Raw genomic sequence first — 9,393 nt, forward strand, 5'->3', positions numbered from 1 at the left:
ATCCACACAGTCACCTACTTCGTAATGTTCGATACCTCCCTGTAAGCGTCACGATGTCGACCTCTCACCCACAACCTCACATACGAGTACTGAATGTGCATCAAAGTGATCTTGGGAAGGCAGATATAGCAAAAGATGAACGTAAACGACAAACGAGGCGATCGACATGTTTATTTCCTGGTAAGTCAACAATGGGTCCTCAATGTACACGCCCCGATTCCTATGACGAAAATTCATTTCATTTTCATTTCAAACCTTTATTTATACAGATAAAATCCCATTGAGATCATTGATCTCTTTTCCAAGGGAGACCTGCTCAAGTAGTTCCACATGAAACATAAATAGAACAACAAAAGGACATCAGACAGCATCATTTACATAATTATCCACAAACAGGTACCAACAGCTTCCGATTGAGTAGCATCCAACCGAGCTTTAAAAACATTTAGTGGCACCAGATTGTTCAGTTTCCATTTAATTTGCAGACTATTCCAAGACAGAGGAGCTGCGCATCTAAAAGCTGTCTTCCCTAAGACAGTCCTAGCAGTTGGCACATTTAATAAAACCACAGCATTCGATCTCAGGCAGTAGCCACTTACAATTCTCCGTGAGATCAGGGAGCAGATATAAGATGGAAGTTTCCCTAACATGTCTTTGTATATAAAAAAATAATAGAATGTAGCCAGTTGTCATGTCTCAAGTTATACTGCAACACCGGCATGGCCGCCGGTGAAAATCCTACCCTGGACGGGTCTCAGTTGGTTTGGTTTCGCTTACTTTTAATACAACTTTTGGCCCGAAATTTCAATTCCCCATTTCAGCGACCAGAGAGGGGGGGGGATATATCCAGTCTCTGATAGTGTTACGTTATTATGAGAGTGCTCTCATACTTGTTTGATTCTGAAATTGTATATATTTATATAAATGTGTGTGTGTGTGTGTCCCCGCATCTGTAGCCTGTTATTGTCTCATTATACCGCACTGTGAATGAATTCAAAGTAAATATAAGTCATCATGAACACATCTGTCCGTCAGACAGAGGGCTGCTGTGCCTCCTGTCATCATTAATGGACGTCTCTTTAAAATGACCGCTCAGAGGAGAGGAGTTCTCATTTCTCTAACCGCCTGCTGCTTCCCCTCCTCGGCTCCCCTCCTCAGTCCACCGCTCGCATCTCCTGTGGGCGGGACTAAGTCACAAGAATAGGAGTCGAGGAGGGAAAATTAAGAATTGAGAAGCCTCTAAACAAACCTAGTGACTAAAGAAGGTTCCGGGACTAACCAAGTGGCGAGATGGGCGTAGGGTTTGTTTTAGTTGGGAATGTATTTATATTTATTCTGGTCAGTTATAATGTTGTTCTTGGGTGAAATTAACAGATGGCTAATAAACCGCTAATCATGCCTGCACATAGACATTTGTTCTAACCATTATGAGGACATGTGTAGTTATTATAAATGACCTGTGAATGGTTCCTCCCAATAAGATCCTCTAAACAGCCAGTCTTCAGTCGGAGGGAAGTGGTGAACACCTACAGCTGGCTGGCTGTTCTCTGTGGTGTTAGTGAAATAAAGTCACTATGGTTTGCAACTCTACCTCCTCTCGTGTTCGGTTCTTTCACTGGAAATCCAGCCGCTAAAAGGGTCGCTGTCTCACAGGCAAACAAAGACAAAATACAAACGTCATAATATAAAAACATTATACATCAACATAGGTATTGCCATTTGATAAAACCATGTGACTGAAGTGATGGTAAAGCTGAACGGAAACTAGGTGATGGACATTCGTTTACAGGGAAGACCGATACGAAGAGATGGTTTTTTCCATGGTTCTTTGTGTTCAATCAGGAAAGACGTGATGTATGAGTACATGTTTATTTATCGGGACACATGATATGCGGGAATAGTGATTAACGTATTACAACAAGTAACTGTAATGATGTTTTGGCGACTAGGCCCCGGGTTTGCAGAATGATCATTCAGGAGGGAAAGAATCGCTCTGATGAACCCCCCGGGGTCTAGACACTGGTGGTGGTGGTGATAGTAGTTCAGTCCGATCTGAAGGGAGAAGGTTTAGCTTGGCCCTGTATTTAGGAGACAGGAGGCGAAGGGGTGGAGGAGGGTTTGCGTTGACACCTGAAATGACAACTGACAGGAAGGGGAGAGCAGATTTAAAGAGGTTAGCAGGTGCGATGATTGGCTAGCCGGGGCGTAATGCCCCTGATCACTTATTGAAATAACGTGTGACACCCGATGCTGTTGTCTTCCTGATTGAACTTACACTGAGCTACATTAGTTGGATTATTAGAATAAACTGCACAAAACACAGCAAATCCATAATCTTTTTGAACATAGCTTACAATTGTTTCACATCTTTCCAAAATATGTATTAACAAACAAACTTTGCGACCACTAACCCATACATGTAGATGCGTTTAATGTATATCACAAACACGGGGTAATCAGTGCTTATGATGAATATTTACGGGGTTTTATGCATTTAAAAAAAATATATCTTGTGATGTTTTCGAAAAACAGTCCAGGTTATATTTAGCCGATAGATCCTGGTTTATATCAGAGTTTAGGCATATAGGCCATCAAAAATTCAATACAAATTTGAATACTAATTTCCTGCCATTCTAAAGGAAAATACATAAAAAATCACTAACACATTGGATCCTTTAAAACCTGTTAAACCCCATGCCCCTGCCCGTGGGGGCAAAACACAACAATAGTCACGAAACTGTGTCTCAGGCATGGGTGTAGGAAGCATCCTCAATGTGGGTGGGACAATTTGACGGGGGGTGTGGGCGCGTGGGGGACCTAACCTCCTCTAGGGGGGTCCGGGGGCTATTACTATTTATTGGGGGGGACATTTTGAGTGTATCTGAATATTGGGGGGGGATGTGTCCCCCCCCAATGTATATGGTGAATACGGCCCTGGAGGCCATGTTGAAATGACATGTATTCCTCAGTGGGATGATTAGGTTTGTGTTAAAATATTTCTATATTTTTAAAATGTCTGTTTATGGGTAATTTGCATGTCTCAGTAATTTTTCCCTCCTCAGACTGACTTCACAACAGTCTGGAGGAATAGAAATCTTTGAAATCACAGCTATCAGGACTTTTCCTAAAATGTTGGTGTAACCTGGAGAAATACGCTTTTTTAAAGAATGAAGGGGATTACTTTCTAAGCTCGAACAGAAATGATCCAAGGAGGGTGTTCGAATATAAAAAAGTTGTTATTTCCTGACAGGCAGCAGACCTTTAGGAGCAGGAGGGTAATTAGCTAAAAGCGGAGGTGTGGAGAGAGAGGTCAGTGACGGGGCGATCGATCAGGAGTTGTTAAGGTCACACAGTCGATAGAGGAGAGGAGGATTCTCTGCATTGATGTTTTCTACTTCACAAGAACCACCTGCAGAAAGAGAAGCTGAGGGGGGATTAACGAGAGAGAGTTCGTGGGAAACGGAAAGTCTCTCACATCCCAAGAAACTCCTGAAAAAAGCGAATTTATTTGTATTTATCAGGATAATATTAATACATGGATTTTTAAAGCACAATTGTCCTAACGCTCAAAGTCGCTTTACATAAAATCAGAAAGGAAACAGTACAAACATGATACTGGTGTTGTGTATCATGTTGGATGTATATTATGTGTCCTGCTATTACTGGCTGCTACTTCTTTACCTTATTACTGAAAAACACCACTGTGCAACATGTAAGGGATAATGTGCAGAGCTTCACGTCCAGATCCGGATCTCTGTGTCGTAAAATGAATATTTTTTTACGGAAAAGCGGCTATTTGAAGACTCTTGGAAAAAATGCATATATTTCAAAATGTCTGCAATTTTATAGCAATGAAATTAATCATCCTTACATGTAGTTGTTTTAAAGGTGGGGTAGGTAAGTTTGAGAAACCGGCTCGAGATACACTTTTTGTTATATTCCATGGAATGTTCTTAACGTCCCGATAGCAATGAATATATGAAATGCTTTGACAAAAAATACATAATAAAATATCATCTGTGGAAGCTGTGGTGCTGGAAAAAGCACGACCAATCATCTGAGCCGGCCCGGCTGAAGTAACTGGATGGCCTACCTGCCTGTCAGCCTTCCATCTGGGCACACACTTATCTCGTGCCCTCATTGGTCATGTGTGCGTTCGTGTGTGTTGGGGGAGGGGCTCTGTGAGGAAGTGGCAGATTTTTTCCGGTTGTGTATTTTCAAATTCTAGCGCACTCGAGCCGGTTTCTTCAAAATGACCTACCCCACCTTTAACAATGCAATTATGACTCACAATAAATGAAGAAATGTAATTAATGTATTTACAGGAGGAGACAATTTGACATCAAAAAGTTGCTCCAGTCAGGTTTTCAAACTTCATGAGGATTGACAACAGAAAATTGGTTTTGGTGCATGTCAATGGTCTGCAAAAGGCCAAAATCACGCTCCTATTGGATCAGAGCAGACTGGGCTTTCAGATAGAGGTGCTGCTGCACAGTATGAGAAAAATAAAGAACTTTTTGAACATTAAAGCACGGAGACATGTCACAGTAGAGACACTACATACTGATATGAACCTGAACATAACATGTCCTCTTTAACTGATGTGTCTTTTTACCTAGTTGAGCAAACACAGACGTTCCTCCTGGTGCACATGGATTATATTCTCATATGACTGTTGGTTTAAAGGCAAACAAAGGTATTTAACTACATGTTACACTGTTCCCTTAAAGCTCTGTGTATCTTGTAGAAAGCTTACTACAGGAACACTGAACTCAGTCTGGTGTCAAAGCCTTCCTGTAGTTTTATCTGGAACAGACATGTTTGCTCAGCTTAGAGATGTGAGAAAACCTCCTTCCAATATGAAGGATAATGTTTTTGTTGGCTGTACCCTCTCCTTTCATTTTTACCGGCAGATTTGAAGATACTTTAGAGAAGCCTATATTTCACACTACAGGAAAGGGACAACTCCAATAAGCAGAATAAGGCCCCTTTAAAGCTCCTTTTTCCAGGTTGTAAGATTGCTATATGCATGCCACGTTGATTGAGCCTTCAAAATTAAATGTGGTCATTTGTGATTTACAGTATAGTCAAATAAAAGCCATGTTACTGAGGCCTGCACTGGTATAACACACTGCCGAGTGGTGAGTCAGAGATTGTGTGTGTGTCTCTGTGTGTGTGTGTTTTTGCTATGCCCTTCGTTTACCTCCTAGCTGCCTCCAGGGGAAACTGGAGGTGGCTTCAGGACACAGCGCAGTCACAGAGAGGTTACAGAGAGAAATCTAAAGCTGAATACAAATGTCCGGATTTCCCCTCGCTCGTGTTTAAGTCTGACTGCTGAGGGAAGTCCAAATCCACAATGCTTCCAGTCCACAGGGGGCTTCGAGCCAACCTTTTGAAGATTGCCAAGTCCATGGGATGCCGACCAATGATGTATTAACAGAGCTGCATGCAGGGACCGAGGCCAGACCTCCTTTGTTCCCATGAAAGCTGCTCAGTGTGCAAAATAAGCCACAACATGCTTAACGTCCAAGCACAGCACTACTCAGATCTGCAGCTGTTCTTCTATGTGCCCATAGCAAGAACACAATTGGTTTCTTTAACTACGTCTCTAGCTGCTGTCTCTGTTGGCTTTTTCACATGAACGACAGCATGAAAATAGCTCTGTATTCGCCGGCTATTAAACACAACCCACTGATAAAGAATGTGATGTGTTGAAAGCTCTGACTACACATTTCAATTTAAGGACGACTAACCACTTTTTGGCAACTCCAAAATCAGGAACTTGTTATGTGTGTGTCGGTGTCCTGAACTATAACTCCAGGTGTATATTTTATCAAACTTTCTTGACCCAAAAACATGCTGTGGTAAGGTTAAAGACAGCAGCCATGATTTCTTTTGTAGGTACAGGTTAGCTTTAAAGAGTGGAAACCTCTCCACCTGTCTTATAAGATAAAAATAAACCCTAATGAATCCCCTAGGTTACTACAGGTGTCATGGCAGCCACAGCAATAAGAGACAAAGGAAACAGTTCACACAGGGATAATAAATAACCGCAGTAGATTTAGGAAAAACAGTTAACATTCATACAGATATATCCAACAAGGGGAAATTAGGTTTTCCCTCAGTTACAGTACAGTACACCTGAAATACACACACATGCACAGGACTTTAACACACATGGACACACACATGCATTAATTTAGAGGCGTCCGATTGAATGGGCTGCAATGGTTCGGCTCCTGAGAGCAGTTGGAGTTTTTGGTGCCTTGCTCATGACACAATGGCAGGATCAACTGGACAGACTGGACTGTGGGGTTGTTGAAAGTCTTTACACTCTGTGGTGTTAGTGTGTGTTTTATCCTCGGGGGGTAATGTTTACTCGGGTTAACACACAGTGTACTCCCTGTAAACCACTGTGTGAGGCGGCTAATGAGAGCAGCCATGAATGTGTGTGTAAGATTTCTTTGGCAGTATGTGTGAGGAGGTTGGAGGTTGACAACCGTTACCATGGGGACAGTTAACACCGGGGCTCTGGGAGATGCTCCTCGGAGTGTCGTTACTCCGAGGTCCTGACACCATCTGTGGTCTTCAACACAGACGACAAGCATGACGTTTTTACATTTGGAAGTTGCTAAATCAACATCGCACTGACATGTTTTGGACTGACGAAAAGTAAATACATTCTGAGGCAAGAGCCTGATGTCTCTATACGTGGTAATGTGTCGCAACCAAGCAGAACGCTCCGGTGCTGAGAAAAGAATCGAGCGCAGAAGAGCCAAAAATTGAGACGTGAGGAGGATGGTTGTTAATGTGAGTCAGTCTCCATAGACATCCATGTTAGTGAGTGCCCAATTTACAGCAGAAATAATCATGTTCACAGCCTGGTGCAAGACACAAAATACTTGGTTTCCATCATTCTCCTCCTTTGCATGCTTAAAGAGGAGATATCGTGTTCATTTTCACGTTTCATATTTGTATTGTGTGCCTCTTCGCAAGGCCGTATTCATGGAGTCAACATTGGGGGGGACCAAAAATTCAATAAAAATGTGAATACTAATTTCCTGCCATTCTAAAGGAAAATACATGAAAAATCACTAACACATTGGATACTTTAAAACCTGTTAAACCCCATGCCCCTGCCCGTGGGGGCAAAACACAACAATAGTCACGAAACTGTGTCTCAGGCATGGGTGTAGGAAGCATCCTCAATGTGGGTGGGACAATTTGACGGGGGGTGTGGGCGGGTGGGAGACCTAACCTCCTCTAGGGGGGTCCGGGGGCATGCTCCCCTGGGAAGATTTTTTTTTTTTAAATGTTGAAGTTAAAAGCATCAATCTGGTGCACTTTGAGAGCAACATTAGGGACTAAATCTATGGATACATCTCAACAACACCCATGTGAAACAGAACTGAACAGATTTACTTTTTCTTTATGCATATTTTACAAATCACTCCCTTTTTAAACTGTAGTATGAGTTAGAATGATTTCATACCTGTTATTCTCTTATTTTGTATAACTATAATGATCATATAAAGGTGTGCCTTGGAAATACTTGTTTTGCATCAATCTTGATACAGGGTACTTATATGTTTATAGTTTGGATTCCTAAAGCGTTTAGTCTACTATCCCATCATTCAAGGGTGGTTTTCACAATAAGTAATGGTTTATTTTTTGCACGGACACTATCATTTACATTTTTTTTACTATGTTCAATCTGAATTTACTTTAAAAACATCTATATTGTATACTGACCCTGGCTAACAACTGAAACCAGCTAGCCCACAGCTAGTTAGCTACTATTCCTGAAAAGTTCGGTTTTAACATCAGAACTACAAGTTACTTACACAAAGAAGCTAAACCGGAGGGTTCATTAACATTACCATTACGAAATAAAAATAATATAGATTACTTTAGGGCTAACTAGAAAAGATACCAGAACTGATGGAGGGCAAATTAAAACATGACTGACCTGCTTGGAGCATCAAGCTAACTGAAGGTGGACTCAGACGTGCAACAGCGAAATACACCCGCGGGTACAAAATAAGGAACCCATTTACATATGAAAAGAAATATAATTTTGGTGAAGCTCACAATAACAGAAAATATAGATGTTCAAGTATACAAATAACCAAAATAAAGAAGTCATAGAATAGCAATTTTATTTATTTATTTAAATTTTACTATTTATTGGGGGGGACATTTTGAGTGTATCTGAATATTGGGGGGGATGTGTGTCCCCCAATGTATATGTTGAATACGGCCCTGCCTCTTCGTATATATAACATAACAAACATGACAGTGACCTCACAAAATATTTATTTTGATTTATATTTTAACTGAAAACCGAAAATAGGAGCAAATATCTAGATATCAGATGAACAACATGTATAGGATACTTTTAGTAATTAAAATAACCTGCAGAGGATATTTAGTTTTAGTCCCACGTATCACTATTGTTTTCTTCCACCTATCTTGTACTACTTTAAAGATGTTTGTGGCAATTATTAAGTTTGCATGCATTCGCCTTGAACTTTTTCTTGCAAGCCGGTAAATACTTACATATTAAACACATGATATATAAAAAACTGTTATGTTGTGGCATGTGAGAGTGTCTTCTTCAAGAGCTGATATTTTTTCCTGTTGCCACCTCTGTGTCTGGGTTGATGAATTATTGACCGTTCCTTCCTGCCCTGCGCCACACAGAGCAGTAATAACCTGGCAACAATATCGCCAAATCCATAAAGGGAAGGAATTGGGAGAAAATGAAAAGAGATAAATATGAAAAAAAGGACTTTATTACAGACAGGAAGCTAAAACTCCTGTTATGTTTTTCATCTCTGTGGTGCATGGTGAATTGGCAGATTTCTTCCGGTTGTGTATTTTCAAATTCTAGCGCCAGTGTGCGAACTATACCACGGTCTCCGGGGGAGCCGGGATTTTTTTATTTTGCGGGGGGGTGGGGGAGTAAATGCTGATCCGTGCATTAATAGCAACAGCACAGACATAGGCCTATTATAAAGAGAAAATCTGTTGCACACGGGGTGGTGCCACAGGTCTACATTTACATGAAACGTCCCGATGGATCATGTTCATGTTAACAGATTTCCCGAGCATGTATGGGCTACGCAAACTTCAATCAACTTGATAATAAATAGTCCACGGACCACCAATGTAACGTTTGACTGTTTAATTAAATCAACTTAAAATGACTCAAAAACAGGCTACATTGTTTCACATGGGCTATAGCCTATTATGGCTGTAGCCCACACAGAGCCGAACACACGCGATAAGAGCAGCAGCGGCACCAACCATGAACAATATTAATATTAATAATATAGGGTGACCAAACGTCCTCTTTTGCCCGGATATGTCCTCTTTTCACGCCCTGTCCGG

This window comes from Pseudochaenichthys georgianus, chromosome 10 (assembly GCF_902827115.2).
Source record: "Pseudochaenichthys georgianus chromosome 10, fPseGeo1.2, whole genome shotgun sequence".
Lineage (NCBI taxonomy): Eukaryota > Metazoa > Chordata > Actinopteri > Perciformes > Channichthyidae > Pseudochaenichthys > Pseudochaenichthys georgianus.